This window comes from Heterodontus francisci, chromosome 7 (genome assembly GCF_036365525.1).
Source record: "Heterodontus francisci isolate sHetFra1 chromosome 7, sHetFra1.hap1, whole genome shotgun sequence".
Classification (NCBI taxonomy): Eukaryota; Metazoa; Chordata; class Chondrichthyes; order Heterodontiformes; family Heterodontidae; genus Heterodontus; species Heterodontus francisci.
This window is the reverse complement of record NC_090377.1, coordinates 55,896,425-55,913,326: the sequence shown is the minus strand read 5'-3', so window position 1 is coordinate 55,913,326 and position 16,902 is coordinate 55,896,425. Positions and strand designations below refer to the sequence as shown.

General features: G+C 37.6%; 1 protein-coding gene across 2 annotated transcripts in view; it reads left to right on the top strand.

Moving 5' to 3' along the window:
* The first annotated feature begins 905 nt into the window (after positions 1 to 905).
* The window catches only part of fign (fidgetin), a 40,194-nt gene continuing 24,197 nt past the window's right edge, over positions 906 to 16,902 (top strand). The window contains exon 1 of one of the 2 annotated variants that reach the window (XM_068034532.1): positions 906 to 1,038. The gene's annotated coding sequence lies outside the window, so the exon portion shown is untranslated. Of the gene's footprint in view, positions 1,039 to 1,622; positions 1,700 to 16,902 lie in introns of those variants that run through there. The other variant, XM_068034533.1, reaches the window with a different exon arrangement.

The window sequence follows — 16,902 nt, the reverse complement described above, 5'->3', positions numbered from 1 at the left end:
GAAACCTTTTAAATATCTCGTTGAATTTGTAAATAGAAAATATTGGAAATGCATTATTTTCAATAACATTTTCAGTTCTTATTTCAGATTTCAAGCAGTAACAAATTTGTTTATGATTTCAATAGTTAAGATTTGATGTGATATACTACAAGTATTCTCTCACAAGTAATGTACTAACATAGCCACTGGAGAATAACGGGATAGTTCGAATTTCTGGACTCTATGGTGATAATTAACAGTATGGTGTTAAATAGAACGATATTTTTGTTATTCGCTTCAGTGTTTGATTATCCAGTTTGCACGGTAACAGACAATACTGTTGTTTTCTTCAGTCTTCATTTTGTACTCTTCAATTATGATGACAAGCGGATGTTTCACAATCGTTAGGCAAAATAAAATTTAGCCTGTCTATGACAAACGTACTTAATTCAAAACTTGAACTGTGTCAACACAATGCAAATTAAATTTACAGGGGAACACTATATTAGTTCAGCGAGTTACTTTTTAAAAAATCGGTGGTTTTAAAAATGTACTTATTCAGATAAGTGATAAATGGAATATTTCCCGGGATGAGAACCAACATTAACCATTCAACAAGGTGAAAAGTATTCTAAGCCATGCATTATATCCACATATGGTTCTGGGTTCAAGCCACACTCCCTTCAGCATAAACTCGGCTGATATTCCAGTGCAGAAGAGTTTGCGTTTAAGACTTTGCAACAGTGTAATCTTGTTAAGAAGCAGTGACTCTCCCACAGTTTATCAGAGTAAAGTGCTCAAATGAATGAATTGCCTGCTCTTTCACTCCTGTCTTGTTTGAAATTGCCTCTCGGACTCTGACGCATGCGTGTCCCTCGCCTCGGCCGAGGCAGCTGTTTTGGGTCTGAATTCCAACATGGCAGTCTTCCGAGCGCACTGGTTTGAAAACTTGGAATGATTTCAAATCCTTGTCACCCTCACTTAACTCGAGCTGCCGTTTCCCAGTAAACACGGGGTCGATGTTTCCAACTTCCGCGGCAACCCTCTGAGCAATCCCAGGTAAGACTTTATTTCGTACCGATTGGCAGCAACATTTCCATTTGAACCCCGTAAAATCGAAGCGATCGCAAGGAGATTAGGGCATGGAGATAGAGAGAAAAAAAAACCGCGCCTGACTTCCCCAATGTTTATCTTCAGCCGGAGATCAGTTGCATGATTTATAGACTGTGCAAAACAAAGGAAGACTCGGACTTTTCCTTAAAGTAAGTGGCTTAATTGCAGTAGTGAGAATTCAAGAGTTCACCCCCCCCCCCCCGCCCCCCCACATGTGCATGTTCTCTCCGATCAGAGTTATTCTGCTGTCGAGTCGGGCAGCAGTGAGAGTAAGAGTGCTTTGCAGCTTGGTTTGCTAGGGAAACAACTTCTGAGGAAAGCAGGAGTGTAAATAAAGGCAGATCTTCTTGGCGTGGTATATACTCGGGATTTGTTTTTTTAAAAAAGGCACTCAAGTGTCAGACCCGAGGCTGAACCTGTGCTGTAACTGTTGGGAGCTGAAGAGATAACCACATCATCTATTTTCAGGCTGGAAAGGAAGCATGGTGGGCGTATTGTGCCGTGGAACAGAGGAGAGAGAGAGAGCGAGATGTATAATCTAATGGTATATACAGTACAGTGATCCTATTACTGTCCTCCCCGGAGCTTCTTGTTAGTTTCCATGGAAGTGAGTGAAATTGACAGCGACTTGGATTCGTGATCATGTGGTTGTATTTTATGTGTGTGTGGTGTGCGCTCTGTCTTTCCTCTCGTCTCAGATCCCTTTTTGTTGATGTCGCTTTCCCCCTAATTATATGCATGTAGGTTAAATGAATACCTGACGAAAGGGCCCACGTTTCAGTAGTGAAATTTGATAGCCAAGAGGGGGGAAAAAAGTGGCGAATGAAAACCCAACCGTTGGAATTCTGAATGTGAATCCAATTGTGTGGCCGCAAGAAATGATCAGTAGCGCGAGTGTTTATGGTATGTTTTTTTGTTGTTGCATTTTGTCATTTGCAGAAGCATCTGAGAGCGGAAGCCTTTTTCACCTTAAAGATGTTTAATGTGCACGATTCATAATTTGGAGCTTTAGAGATTCTTCCGATCTCATGCTAAACCTGTAATATATATTCATAGCGGATTTGGCAGTGGTGTGCCCAAGATGCTGTGGAGAGGCTATCGCGTTTATAAATTTTAAATCGGGGGCAGTACAAGTGATGGGAGCTGGTATTTGACGGGAATGCGATTTTTCCGATTGGTATTCATTAGTGAGAAATTCACAGCGAGCGGCCAGCACAAAACAGCAGGTTAGGGTTAGCCAACGGTTGCCTGTGCTTAACAATCATATGATTTAGGATTTATTTTAATACGGCTGCGCCATTTGCTCAAAAACCTATTGCCAACAAAACTTGAACCCATCAATCAATGGTAGTTTATGAAACCATATGCGAGCTGAGACTGGGTAACCAATGCTGCTTTCCTAGGATTTTATGTGAATTTGGATGTCATTTAATTGCAATACGTCGATACAGATGTGTTCACAGCCATAGTAAACCCAGAGTGGTTTGAGTCAAAGACAAGGGAAATAAAATGTTCCGCCAGTTAATTGTTGGAAAGTCAGAAATTGAAGATAGCAATAAAGATCTTACGCTGTTAGATATTTGTAGTAAAGTATAATTTTTGCGCTTAGTTTATTTTAACAAGACATTTACAGGAATCCTTCTAATCAATAGCACCGCCAGTTAATGTTGGTGTAAAAGACTATAGTGTTCGTGGCTGTCTGTCGAAATAAGACTAAAAACTTACTAATTTCACTCGACCCACAACGTGTGAAGGCACTATGTCAGGGTCACTTTTTGTCTCTTGAGGTGGTCAGTAAATGGAAGTCCTTCAGTTGCATCACGTAAACATCGGTGAAGTGTATTTGCACATATTGATGATGACACTTGCCTACCCCACCCGACCCCTTTCCACATCCAGGACAGTTAGTCCTCGCATCCTCATGCAAAATGTGATATTTAAATCAGCATGCGAATAAGGTGCTGGGAACTTCACTGAAGTATTTTACATGAGAGCGAATTGCCCTGGTGTAAATATTTGAAAATAATATGTTTTTCCTTGTACTCATGAGTATAGACCATATACCAGCTGCATACATAGCAGAATGTTTATGTTGTTACGTGTTTATACAACTGAATAAGATGTATAATTAACAAAGAATTCATTTTAGAAAGGTGCTAAAATCAACCCCAGTATGGAGCAATTCCTAGTTAGCTAAGTTTGAATGTAAGGAAATGTTAGTTTGAGTAGGATATTGCACCTTCAAGAATGCGGAAGACACTTTGTTTTTGTATCTGTGTGTATGGAACAGAACAAATGAAGAACTTGCAGTTATACAGAAATGTAACCAGATTGCCACATTTGTAACCTTCACTGCATCTTCAAATGTAATTAATTTGAACTTTGTTAAGGAACTGATTTTTTAGGTGTGTGTACTTGATTGTTTTTAAGTTAACCAGTAAAGATAATGAATACTTGAGCAGGTATATTCATATACAATGCATTTGTTCTGTACTAGTTACAAGCATAATGCATTTTACAGTATCAGTAGGTAAGACTGCTGGAGTAAAATACCATCAACCTCAGCTTGTCAGCTGTAAGCAAATATGTTAAGTGTTGTGTTTGTGCTTTAGATTAGAAAGAAGAGACCCAGGGGAGCTAGCATCATGCAAATATAACAAATCTTATTTCTAATATGCATGATGTTCACCCTTCCAGCAGCTGGATATGTTTTCTTTGTTTTATTTCTGTGAGTGCTGACAATTTTTGTACAGATCTAGGTTGGGCTACATTATAAAGTGAAACCAGCTGTCTGTCGCTGCTCTGAGGGATGTGTTTGCTCTGCTCCGAAGATGAAGGACCACAAATCCTTGACACAGTTCCCTGACATGATCAACATTCAGCTGCTGAGATTGTCTGCTTGGTCAATTTTTTTTTTGTTCTGACTGACAGCATGCAGCACAAACAAATTAAAGGAAAAAGTTTGAGCACAAATGCAATGCTTTCCTGCACCCCCCCCCCCCCCCCCCCCCCCCCCACCACCCTTCCACCCTTCTGTGGAATCTCTGTGATTCTTTTTGAAGCACCAGCTCCTCAAAGTACGTTTGACTAGTGAAATATTCACTCTAGTAAGGGAGAAGGAAGCAGAAAGAGTGTTTCTTTCCAAACAGTTAAGGCAGAAGCATTGTGAAATGATGCTTTAGGAAGGAGCAGAATTTTGTATGTTGCCTATTAGTTGCTTACTTTACAATTTAAAAAAAGATCAATTCATGGCAGAAAGTGGAGTCTGGATTGTTTGTGTGCAAATTGGGAATTGGCCAGAACAGCCAGTCCCCAATGGAAAAAAAGGGAGCTTTAGTGGTAATGCTTTTAATCTGGACTTGTAGAGGATTCATGAGCATCCATAGATTTACACTAGTAATTATCATATCCCAAGAGGCAGAGGAAGGCATTTGCCTAAAAACTGATGTCTTCATTACAGTGTTTACATTTTAATTGAACAGATTACAGTTTCTGGTGTGTACAGAGTTGCATTGTGGGTGACCTTGTAAAATATTCAAGATAAACTTTTCAGCAAAATAAAACCTAACTTCAGTTTTATGGTATAAATATAAAACAGTGAGAATCAAGGGATATTAACTTTTGAAATATTTGCAAGTTCTTAAATCCAAGCAGGAGGATTTTCAGATTGTCTTCTTTATATTTCAATATTCTGCAGAGTTCCTGTTTTTGCTGTCCATTGAATGCTTTATACATCCAGGCCCTGAAGCATTGTGTGGCTACATAGTTGGCAGTGTGCCAGACATTGACTGCAGGAGCCTTGGTACCTGAGAGCTTATCAGTTCTCTGGTCTGTAAAAATGTGATGAAAATGTTGGTAAACTGCCATAAAGGTTTAGGGAATGTCGGAAAAAGGTCCGTGTAATCAGATTCTAACTCCAGCCTGAGACACCCTGCACTGGAAATAGCTGCCTATTGACCAGAAGTGTGCTGGTGGAAAGGCTGCTTGCTGACCAGTGCATTAGTAAATCAACGAACTGTTCCAGTGACCACAGATTGCTTTGGTAACAGGGTCGCTATTTATGCGAATATACAATGCTAACTTTTTTTTATGAGATATGGAAACATATGTAAAAGAATTGCAAAATAAATCTGATGACAGTGAAATAATGGGACTGTTACCTAAATAGCCAAATGTTAAGCCACAACTGCTTTGGCCACAATGATTCTCTTCTGTATCAACAAAGTGTGATTTCATTTGATCCAAAAAAATCAAAGAAGCAAATTCCAACCTATTTGAATTAATTGCACTGCTGCTAGGATTCTTAACTTTCCTTAAACCCTGACAGTGATCCGCAGATGAAGTTCAAAGTATTATCAAATTCTGGACCCCGTATTTTATTTCCAGCTGAAGTGATTTTAGTTCAAGGTTACATTGTTATTGCATGATCATTTTTTCTTCCAGTTCCTTTGCCTTGTTCGATAACAAAAGCATTTAGGAATTTTATTGTCCGTCTGTTTCTAGAAACATATTTGTCACTCCAGTATTTCATTACAAAAATTTGTTCTCTTTTAAAATTCATTGTTTTGCTGTCCATGACAATAATGGGTGTTTAATTACTCAATAAGAGATTCCATTTTTACTGCAGGCTAGACAAACGGTATTGATTTTTTACTTTGCTGCAATATGAAACTGAAAAACACAATTACAATTCTTTGCCTTGTGAAGTGCATTAGTCCTGGTGAAAATCAGACCTTCTAGTTACAGAAACCAACCAGCTGAGACTGTATAAACATTTATTTTATAATACTTATGTTTTTAATGCAAAGCTTGCATATTCGCAAATGTTTTATGGAAATAATGGTTTTGATGTCAGTGTATTTACATGAAATTACTGGTGATCCTTACCAAATCTGGCCTTATATTATGTAGTTCAACATAGTTCTTCATTGCAAATTCTTTTTAAAAAATGCTTTAATAGCTTTCATATTTTAATGATACCGCCACCATAATTATACTGAGCAACATTTCACTACAGTTGGTTCAGGGATGACGGTATGGAGGCTTATGTTAATGTTTTCCCCCATTTCTCATTAATTTCCTCCATTCCCCTCCTCTCCTGAAAGCATTGACTTCTTGTTGTAGTGTGGATACATAGGCATCAGTTACTTCCAGTACTCTACCAGGGTGGCTGTTATTGACATGTGAGCCTTGACAGTGTGTGTTGGTAGGTTATTTTGACAACCATATGTGCACTCAACTTCAACAGGAGTTATTGGATCAAGAGTATGAACCATGGCCGTTTAATTCCTAACTCAGAGGTGTTGTAGCCAACATAATGCTTCAGTACCTTTGGCAGAGACTAATTTAGCATGGACTGGGATCAAACCCAGAATCATCCTGGTTGGTCTGGTTGCTGCTCACTGGATTGGCTTATTGAACAGTCTGGGAATCTGTTAATCTTTATCTTGTATTTTGCTTTAAGTTTATTCTTAATAACAAGTGATAGAATGATTGTTGCCCTTAAAATTTGAGGATGCAGAATAATAAAAAGAAATTATAAGTCAAACATGGCATAAATTGAAAGGACTGTGAACAAAATGGGGTTAATATATGAGCCTGATATTATGTGAAATAAGTGCTTTTGGATCATGTACAGTTAAGTAGGGCATAGCCCTGTGACTATAAATTTTGTTCAGATTTTAGATTTGTAATATAAAAAGTGAACAGGCAATTTTAGCAGTGAATAATTTCATAGACTATTTGTGTGGTGTAACATTTAGATATCAGGTTTAATTTCACTTCAGTAGTTTAGTAGGGTCACTAATAAATAAACTTGTTCTGTGTTTTCAAATCCTATTTAATCACTTTTAGAATTAAGTAATTTTTTGTTTTCTTAATATGGTTTTGTTAAAATTGTAAATGGAAAATGCTCTGTCTGGTGGCTAATATGCAGTACAAAAAGAAAAAGCAAGATGATTGCGGGTAAAACAGCTTACTGGTAGTACTTCTCTTCCTGAAGGTGTGTCCCATCACTGCTACTTTTTAATAACTTTATGACCATTTGCTTCCAGATTGTCTATGTTCTTCTTGGTCACAGCATTCATTAGTTGCCTAGTTCACCTTTGTTCTCAGCAGACTTGTGAAATGACCTCATATTTGAGTGACTGTCGATAACAAATTGCAGTATCTTCGCCATTCAGACCAAGAGTACTGTGGCTGCTAAAGACTTCTTCAAACCAATAAATGGCTGTAACATCCACTTAATTTTTTAATTAAACTTTAAAGCTTGGAAACTTAATTACTATTTAATACTAGGCAATTAAAGTGTGTGGTCAGGGCTGTCTATATAAAACGCATCAATTTGAACCTGCCATTTGATTAATGGCCTTGCCGATGTAGAAAGTGCACCACAAAAGAGAGCTGCAATAGGGTCATATCTTTAATAGCTGTGTAAAGTGCGTTTTAGCTGTTATTCTCTGCAACAATTGACTCAAAAATAATATATTACATAGGTTCCATTATCTTCTTTATAAGCTCACACAGTTTTGTTTTGAATTCAGATTAATTTTAACACAAATTTATTTTATGGTTAATATATGTAGAGAGTTGTAGAATTTTTATATGACAAAAGCTTTAAGATATTCAAAGTAGCAAAAAAATCACTAGTTAGCAACTATACACTGCTCTGATTGATTTCTTTGGACTGTGTTTATATTTAAATAACATTTCCTATTTGCTCCAATTCTACAAGTATTTGTTTGTAATAGTCATTTTTTTTACAAGATCCAAGTAAACTTACTATCTTCATGACAATCTCTATACAGTACATTTTTAGTACATCTGAAGCAGATATGTTTCTAATAGAAAAACATGTAAATAAGAAAGAAAGCCTGAATTAACAATTTATAAGACATAAAATCAAATAGTTTTTGCATTAGTACAATGGGCGTTTTGAAGGATTAAGAGCTTGACCTTATTTTAATTCCTCAAATAAATGTTTCTATTTTTTAACATTTATTTTCAAATTATTAGTCCATTTATATGAACATAAATAAAGCTCGTGAGTGAGAAAACTAAGATATTCTGTATTTAGCATTAATGAAGTATTAGTTGCACATTCACCAATGTGATCATATTCATTAGCATACAGGATTCCATATTAATACTGTAATTGGTAGTCACTTTATGTAAAATCTGTGGAAGATCAAATCTGGCTAGTATGTTTAACCATTGCAGTAGAGTTGGAATGAATTAGTTCACATTATTTCAGTAGCCACTGTTTACAATGTATCAAGTCCATATTCACAAAACAGCTGTTTGGATTTCTTCTGCTCAACTATCTTATAGTGGCAGTGGGAAGCTTGACCTACACACACTTTCATAAATAAGGGAATCCAAATCTTAGATATTGTAATGAATCGTGGTTTAAACTGCAGAATTTTAAAGTAAATTTTATTTGCTAAACACCAGGAATAATTGGTTATTTTGAGTCTGTTATGACTTGTCATTTATTCAAGTGCAAATGTCAAGTTGTGACCCATCTGCTTTCCTCTTTACCACAGTGAGTTTAGGATTAGGGGACGACCCTCTTCTGTGTTGTTGTAAGCAATGCTATTAATCACATCCAGTTTCTATACAGAAGATGCAGTCAAATCCTGTTACTCCTCTACTTCAGCAGCAGAAACCCTTGATTCAAGTTTCAACAGAGTGTATGTTAGCCAGCATTGACCTGTGTTTCTGTTTAAACTAGGATGCTGTGATATGATTTTTTTCATTGCTACAATAATCACTTAAAATCAAAGCAACATATACATGATTGTGATATGGTGGCATTCCATTAGTCCTGCCATTTACCAGAAATGGGGATTGTTTATGCATGGGTAAAATGGCCTTGTCACAGGTGTCATAACCACTTTTGCTGCCAATTTATCCTGATTGGCAGAATTATTAAGGCTTAATATTTTCACAATAAGGAATATAGATTGCTGTGAACATGTGAGGATTATATAACCTAATCCTGTGTATCGGGGGTGGGTAATGTGGTTGCATCCCCAGTTTGATTTATCTTTATTTTTTGTTCAGTCCGTGAAAGGTCACATCTGCATAAAATTAAGTTCAAAATATTCACCAGATACAATTAACTGTGAATTTTAAGCAGCATCATAAAATAGTTATCGGTATTTAATGAACATATTTAGCAGTTGTTGCGACCAGGTGAGAAAGAGGTCTAGGGGTTCCCTTTCAGCCTTCACCTGGTCTTACCATAACAGGGTTTAATTTTAACACTCCATGTTTTCAGCTCCCCCTTGGTGAATGCTAGTTCACCGCTTTCCAATTAGAAGGCAAAGAAACCAGCACAACAGGCTTTCTCAGGGTTAAAAAAGAAAAGTTGAAATTTATTAAACTTAAACTCTAATTCGGTTAATGCCTACGGATGCATGACTCACCCATGCGATACACACATGCAAATAGAGACAGAAAAGAGCAGAAGAAAAATAAAGTGGAAAGGTTTGAGGCAATATCTGAAGAGTTGTTGTGGTTCTTCGAGCTCACTGTAGAGACCTTGACTGTAGGTAGATCTTGCTTTTTGTTGGGGCCCAGTATTCTTCTTAAACCTTGTTCGCTGTAGGAGACTTTTCTCTCATGGGGTTCATGTGTCTTCAGTGGATTCAGAGGCTTGTGAGAAAGAGATGGGAGCAGACAGGAGAGAGATCTTCTCAGTCCAGGAGAGAATTTGTGCCCAAACTTTTTGTACAAATTCAAAAAACTCGGGTTGCCCAGCAGATTAGTCATGTGACTAGCTAGTTTGACCATGTCCGATTGTGTATTCAGCCATTTTAGCAGCCAACCTGGAATGTGAGCTCCCCACCTTCAACGTCTGGTGATCAAAAGTCCATTATGGTTTGAATGTCAGGGAATGGCTGCCTTGTCCTTCCAAACACCGTCTGTTAATATGTAAACATCCCTTCCAGCCACAGCCTATCTGTTCAACAAGTCCTCCCCACACTCCAGTAAAATCAATGTTCAAGACAACATTAATGTGCCTCATTCTTGGCAGGTAGGCCTAGCATAACACAGTCAACAAATCCAATGCCAGTACTGTATTGTGAGTTTCTACTTTATCAGAAAAGTTTGTGAAAGAGTTAACAGTGCTTAATTTAAAGCATATGTAGCATCGAGGCGTGAAGTAAATTTTGAAACAAAAATTGTCCAACTTTCATTGAAACAACAATACAGAATCCTGATTTGCATTGTTATTGAACACTACAATATTTTGTAAGCTGAAGTCCAATTTTAAACTAGTGTTTGTAATCACAGCTAGACATTTAATGAGCTGGAATGAATAGCCATATTGCAATCTAAATTAGATTATCTAATAGTTTTATCTCAGATGTGATGTCATTGGCTAGTGCACGAATGTAATATGCCATGGATAGGAAGGTGATGGTTCATGTCTGGATTTCATTATTGGACCAGATCCTGATCTTTGCTGGTTCACTGGGAAAAACATTGAGTTGAGGCCAAAAGTTTACCTGAGGATGATGGAGGGAAAACTGGGGAGTGCGTCCCCTTGCACACACTCCAGTAGCCAGTTACAGAGCAATATTAACAAAAGCGTTTAAATGGGTCACCTCCTCGTTGGCTCAGCTGTGGAACTAAGAGTTAGAGGATGGAGCAGAACATGTAGCTATCGGTCTCTCTAATATTACATTTCTATTCCTAAACAATGCATCCTACTTTGGCCCAAGAATAATCTCTTCATGTAGAGTGATGTGTACCAAAGTACAGCCTACCTCATGTTGCTTTTTTTTATGGTGTTCTTTTAAATGCCACAGAATAACAGAAGATATTAATTGAAGAAAAAAGTTATATACACGGCTCTGCTCTTGGAAATGTAAGCCATTTTAGTCTTGATTCAGCTTTAATATTGGCTGTTGTTGGACTTCAACAAAAGTAAACACTGCAGGGGCAAGTGTTGCAGAGCATGGCTTTGATAGGATTTCTTTTGCGTGTTGGAAAGGTAAGAAGCTCACAGAAAATGCATTACAGATCTGCCTGACATTGTACATGTTGCACATTGTTATATACACCACATTGGTAGATCTGATTTATTTGCAGCCATTTATGTTTCTGCCTGGACTGCGTTCTAACATTTTCACTCAACCAAGGTCACCAGTTGCAGCTTTGATTCTTTCCTTTTTGTTCAAGTTTGACACAGATTGGGGGAGATGACTGGCCTCACCTTTTTTGGCATATCTTTATCTCCCTTTGTTTCAGAACCTCTGTTCTTGGATTTTCATTCCTGCCCTTTTTCTTGCATTGCATTTACTGCTCTTTTTTATGTTACCCAAGTCTGAATTAAGTACACTCATCAGTTTACCTCAAAAAAAACTGCTGTGAGAGTCTGGACATGAGTGACATTTTCTTATGGGCTGGGAATTATGGGATGTCCTGTCACTTGCAGTTTATTGTTCAGTAATCCACTGAACCCTTTGGGTATTTTGTTTTTAATCATTATTTTAAACTTATGTTCTAGTGGGACTCAGAATAACCATAGGTTACAATTTAACACATTAAACATATCTGTAATAAAACACTTTTGTATTAGTTTCTGAATTCTATGCCTACTTATATCACCACCAATAGAGCTATGTAATCTTCCATTACTCCAATGAATGCATGTTCCATGAATTGACTGCTCACGGGCCAATTTACTTACATGTTGCCTCTGTGTGGTTAACATTCGCAATTGTGGAAAAACCGTGGTAATATTTCTATATTCTGTTGTTAACTCTGCCGCATATTAATCAAGTTTAAAGTATGAATGCAGTATATATGCAATCAACAATTTTCCTGTGGGAAAATTTAAGATCTGTAAATTTCTGTTGAGTGTGACTTGAATTTTGCTGCAAACAACTTAACGTTTAAGATCCTTTAGGTCCCCAGGCTGAACTTCAATCAGCGATCAACCGCATTAAGTTGGCGTATCTCATTCATTTTCAAAGGGATATGCCAACTGAAGACTGCTGAACACTTACTAGAATTGAGCCTCTAGGACTTTGAAAATCTTAACAGGAAATTTAGAATGCCCACCTAGCATATTAGAAGGCATTCAGTTCAGAGTCATCCCTTTTATAGCTTCCTAATAAAAAGCTGATTTCTGCACTTGGTGCCTTTTAGAAGTACAACATTTGCCTTTTTGCACTCAGGATTAGTGTGACAAGTCATTTCCTGCAATTCTATCAATTTTAACCAGTATGACAAAATTATGTTAAAAGTGGGAATTTGAAACATCCCAAGTACATGTTGGATTTATCTGAGTAATTAAAATTTCAGTGTGCACCATAGAAATGTAATTTCTTAAAGAATATTGTTGCTGGATAAAATGTCATGTAAAATGCCTTATTTCATCTTCTTATGGAAATACACATTTCACTAATTAATAATTTTCATTAAAATTTAAGTAAAATTCAAAAGAAGAAGGGGGGGAAAGAGTTGTTAAGTGTTGAATGGCAGCGGATGAAGGATCTTCTGCTCTTTGACAATTTTTTTCAGAATTTACTATATTTGAGTTTTTGACAAAGGTTTGCTCTGCTTTCAGTTCTTACAGTTTTCTTTGTAAATACACATTTTAGTTAAAAATAATTCAATATTGAACTCCAATGTTGCTCAATTCAATAGGACTTGTCCCAAGAAGTAATAGCAACAGCAAAAGAAAATCTCCATTTTAAGCTATTCTGTTTCTGAGAAACTGTTTTAAAGAGTGCTCTATCTGAAAATCAGAACACTATGATACACCCAAATCATGAGGAAACTTTTCCTGTATACCAATTTTTTTCTTTTTATTATCCCAGTCTGTTTATTTTAATTTCTTCTTTTTATATAAAACAATGAAAATTTCTGTATATGTTTTCAGTCACGTGTACACTGGAAAAATACATTTATACTTCCAATCATTACTCTGTCTTGCTGCCAGTCTCTTTACCTGCTTTCTTTTTCACTTCTCACTCTCTCTGAGAGTAAAATTATTGTTCACCAGTAGTGCTTAATGAGCTCATAGTAAATTGACAGTCTGTTTTGCATTGAAAAGAAAATCAGGCACAGAGTAAAACAGACTGCCAATTCGCTATGAGAATATTTTGTGCTACTAGCATGGACGAATTTAACCCCCATTATTTCTCTTCCATTTTTCCTTGTAGCTGGTTTGCTTTCCTCTCCTCTCTTTTTTTTACCTTTATGCCCATTAATCCAGTTCTCCCTCTTGTTCTTTTTGCTGTTTCTTCCCTCTTTTTGCCCTTCCCTTTTTTCATGGACTGACTCATCAACTGTGAGAAGCCATCAGTTAACCTGTTTAAACATTTCAGAATAAATAATGTTAAGGTTAACAATAATTCTATATAGTTGCGTAACTTACAAAATGGATTCTGATAATAGGGCAGACACTTTAAAAATGAAAGTTTGCTGAATTAAATTTAAAGTCATAGTTTTCATTTCTGTCTGCTCATAGTCTAACCTGTCAAGCAAGCCATCATTGCAGTGACACTGGGGGATTGGAACCACTATCCATTGTTTACTTTAAACTGAGTACAGGTCATGCATTTTAGATGTTGTCTTTGATTTCTGTGCAGTGGAGAGAGGAAAAAGCAGGGTAATATTTTCCTGCAAACCACCCCCCCCCACCCCCCGACTGCTGCCCCATCCAATTTAAATGTTTTCACTTTTCTTTATTTAGCTTTTTCTCATGCTGTGGCTGGGAAGATGGCAGGTGAGCTGTTCCCATGCCTCTGATAAAGCTGCTCTTATACCCTCCAATTTTTGATCCTTCCAGCAGTGAAACATCTCTTCAGCGCCTCTCCTGGACACTCTCTGGGCTAAATTTTACGCTGCCCCAGCTGGCCAGATGGTGGCAGCGTAAAATTGAGCGGCAGGCTCCGGGAGGCCTACCCGCCCCACTCCCGCCTCTGGCCAACTTTACGGCGGTCGGGTGGAGGGGGGGGGGGAAACAACCTGCCTGCCCGAGGCCAATCAAGGCCCTTAAGTGGGCACTTAACGGCCAGTTAAAGGCCCTCGCCCGCCTCCATGGGTATTTTACCCATGGTAAGCGAGCGTGCTGGGGACATGAAAGGCTGCTCAGTGATAGCTGCCAGCCTGTCTGTGTGCCGGGGGTGCTATGGCAGTCAGGCACAAGGTGCCCGATTGAGGGGTGCCCCCACCTCCCAACCCACCCCTGGGGCCCAAGACGCCCCCCCCCCCCCTTCCCCCCTTGCTTTGCCGGGGTGCTCCTGATTCCCTCGGCGAGGCATCGGCAACCTACCTTGGATCTCGGCTCCATGGCATCCTCCTCAGTCGGCTGGGCTGCAGTCCCAACAGCAGCCACTGCTCCCAGTGGCGATGCTGGGACTAAGAGCTGCCGGCTCGCTGATTGGCAGGCAGCTCACTGAGGTGGGACTTCCTCCCTCAGGCGAGTGGAAGTCCCGCCTTGGGACAATTAAAGCCCGGGGACCCATAAAATGCGGATCAACGTTTACGTCAGTGGCGAAATGCCATCTGCCTATGGTAAAATCTAGCCCTTTGTGTGGGGATCTGTTGGCTAAATTCTTGTCCAACCACCCTTACGACACAACCCATTGGAGCGCTAATAGACAATGCTGCTGTGACTGATGGTGATTGGGCAGCTCTGATTCAAAGCTATAAAAAAACTAGTGGTAGCAATCTTAAAAAACAAAAATCTACCTTTCTGAAATATGTACGATCTTTACAGCATCATTGCTCAACATATAGGAGGGATTGTATTGCAGAAAATTGTGAAATTTTAAATAAAAGAAAGTTTGTATTTTATCGGTTTGTCAGTTTAGTAAAACAAGTTTTAGCCGCTGTTCCATTTACTAAATCCTATATCATTCAGAGGTGATTTAGAGTTTGTGTATATAATATACTTGTAACAGGTACTCAGAAGCAAGTAAAATAATCCTGTATGAAAAATAAGTATTAGCAAATCTTAAAATTCATAAACAGCAATTCTAAATAAAATTCCGTGTATTTATTTTTAGTCCACAATGAAATATAAATTCTTGTAGATTTTTAAATTAGTTGAGGATTCTGTCAGTAGTCTAAACACAGATGTTAATCAAGTTACTGTGTTAATGTTGGCATATTGTTAATGCATAAAATACTAAAACAGCCTGTTTGAATTAAATAAAGAACTGGATATTTATCTGATAATTATATTGATGTGAAAGCTCATTTCTGATGACTTTATAGGGAAATTATTAAAAAAGTGCGTTGGCAGCAGCGATTTCTGAAAGTCATTTTTATGCAGTAGCCAGTAGACAGATACCTACATAGCATTTCCCTGAGGTTTAATTTAAAGTCTTTTTAGTCTTGCTGATCTGGTCAACAGCAATATGTGAATAAAGCAAATGTACTCCGCGATATAAATTATTATTCATAAATGGGCATCTTAGGCCAGTCTTACCATGTAATTATGGTTTCTTTTACATAAAAATGTCAACATTCCTGGAAAGGAACAGACTGGAAATGTTTCAGCCATAGAAAAGGATTGCAGTAGAAATGTTACTAATACAGTTTCTCTGTCAAACACCAATAGATGTGCCTTTGAGATTGACAAGAAACACAGAAACAAGACACTAGTCATCTTTTGGATGCTCTGTTTTATAGAATAAGGAATACATTCATTTTCACTCTCATAGTTAGGCCTGGGTAATTGCTCAGTGGAGAAGAACACATACGAAGCATGTAGTGAACAGATTCATTTGAAAGGATGAAGCATACACTGCTTTGTGGAATTTGCTATTTAACAGTAGATGAATTATGAGTACAGTATCTTAAACAGGGAAGTGAATTATTTACAAATAACCTCCAGTAATGCATTTTTATCATTTCTATAGGGATATGATTTTTGTGTTGTGATGAGATTTAAATGGTATGATTAGTTGCTTGATCTCAAATTTAAGTTATAGATTTCAAACCTAAATGCCTCTGAAAACAGTTGGTTCAAAACAAAACAAATCATTTACTGATTTTCCCCTCTGTTTCGAATGTCCAGTTTTATATTGTACTTACAGACAGTATCACTCTGACTGGATCTCGACGGAACATGACTTGAGAACAGTGGTATATGGAAAATATATCATTTGGAGTCTGGACTTCATGCTCATGTGTGCCTGCAGAACATGTGAGTCATTCAATTCAGTGTCACTCATTAATTGTTCTTTTCCAAACACCTCTGCTCTGTGTCATGTATCCTGTAAAGTTTCAGTGGATAGTATGATTGCAGACTGATTACATGTTAAGACGTTAATGTCACCCGCAATTTCCCATTAGACATTACAGTTTGGTATATTTGATGTGTGTTGAAAGGAAAGATAAGGTTATCCATTTACACATTTTCTCACTATTAAATGACTTTTGTATAGTTTTGCCTCCATCAATTCATAATGCTTCTTTGTTTTCAGTACTGCTTTAGAAATCTTGCATCTTCTATCCAGAAAATGTGAACACATTCATTAAGTATTTGCTAAAAATCAGGTTTGCTGTTGGAGCTACTCAACTTTAATGTTTAGAATCCAGTCTTCCTTAAAAAGATGGAACTATTGGACTGTAGACCCTGTTTTTTGTGGCATTTGAATCCATTTTGACTTTCAGTAATGTAATTGAAAATAATGTTGTTTTATAAAAATGCAATGTTGATTTTGTGGTTTTAAATTTGTTCCTATCAGGGGAATAGATTGTAATGCAAAGTATTTCTCTCAGTTTTGGTGGTGGACGTAATCTGAAAAAAATAGCCCGAATTGGCTCTGAACTACA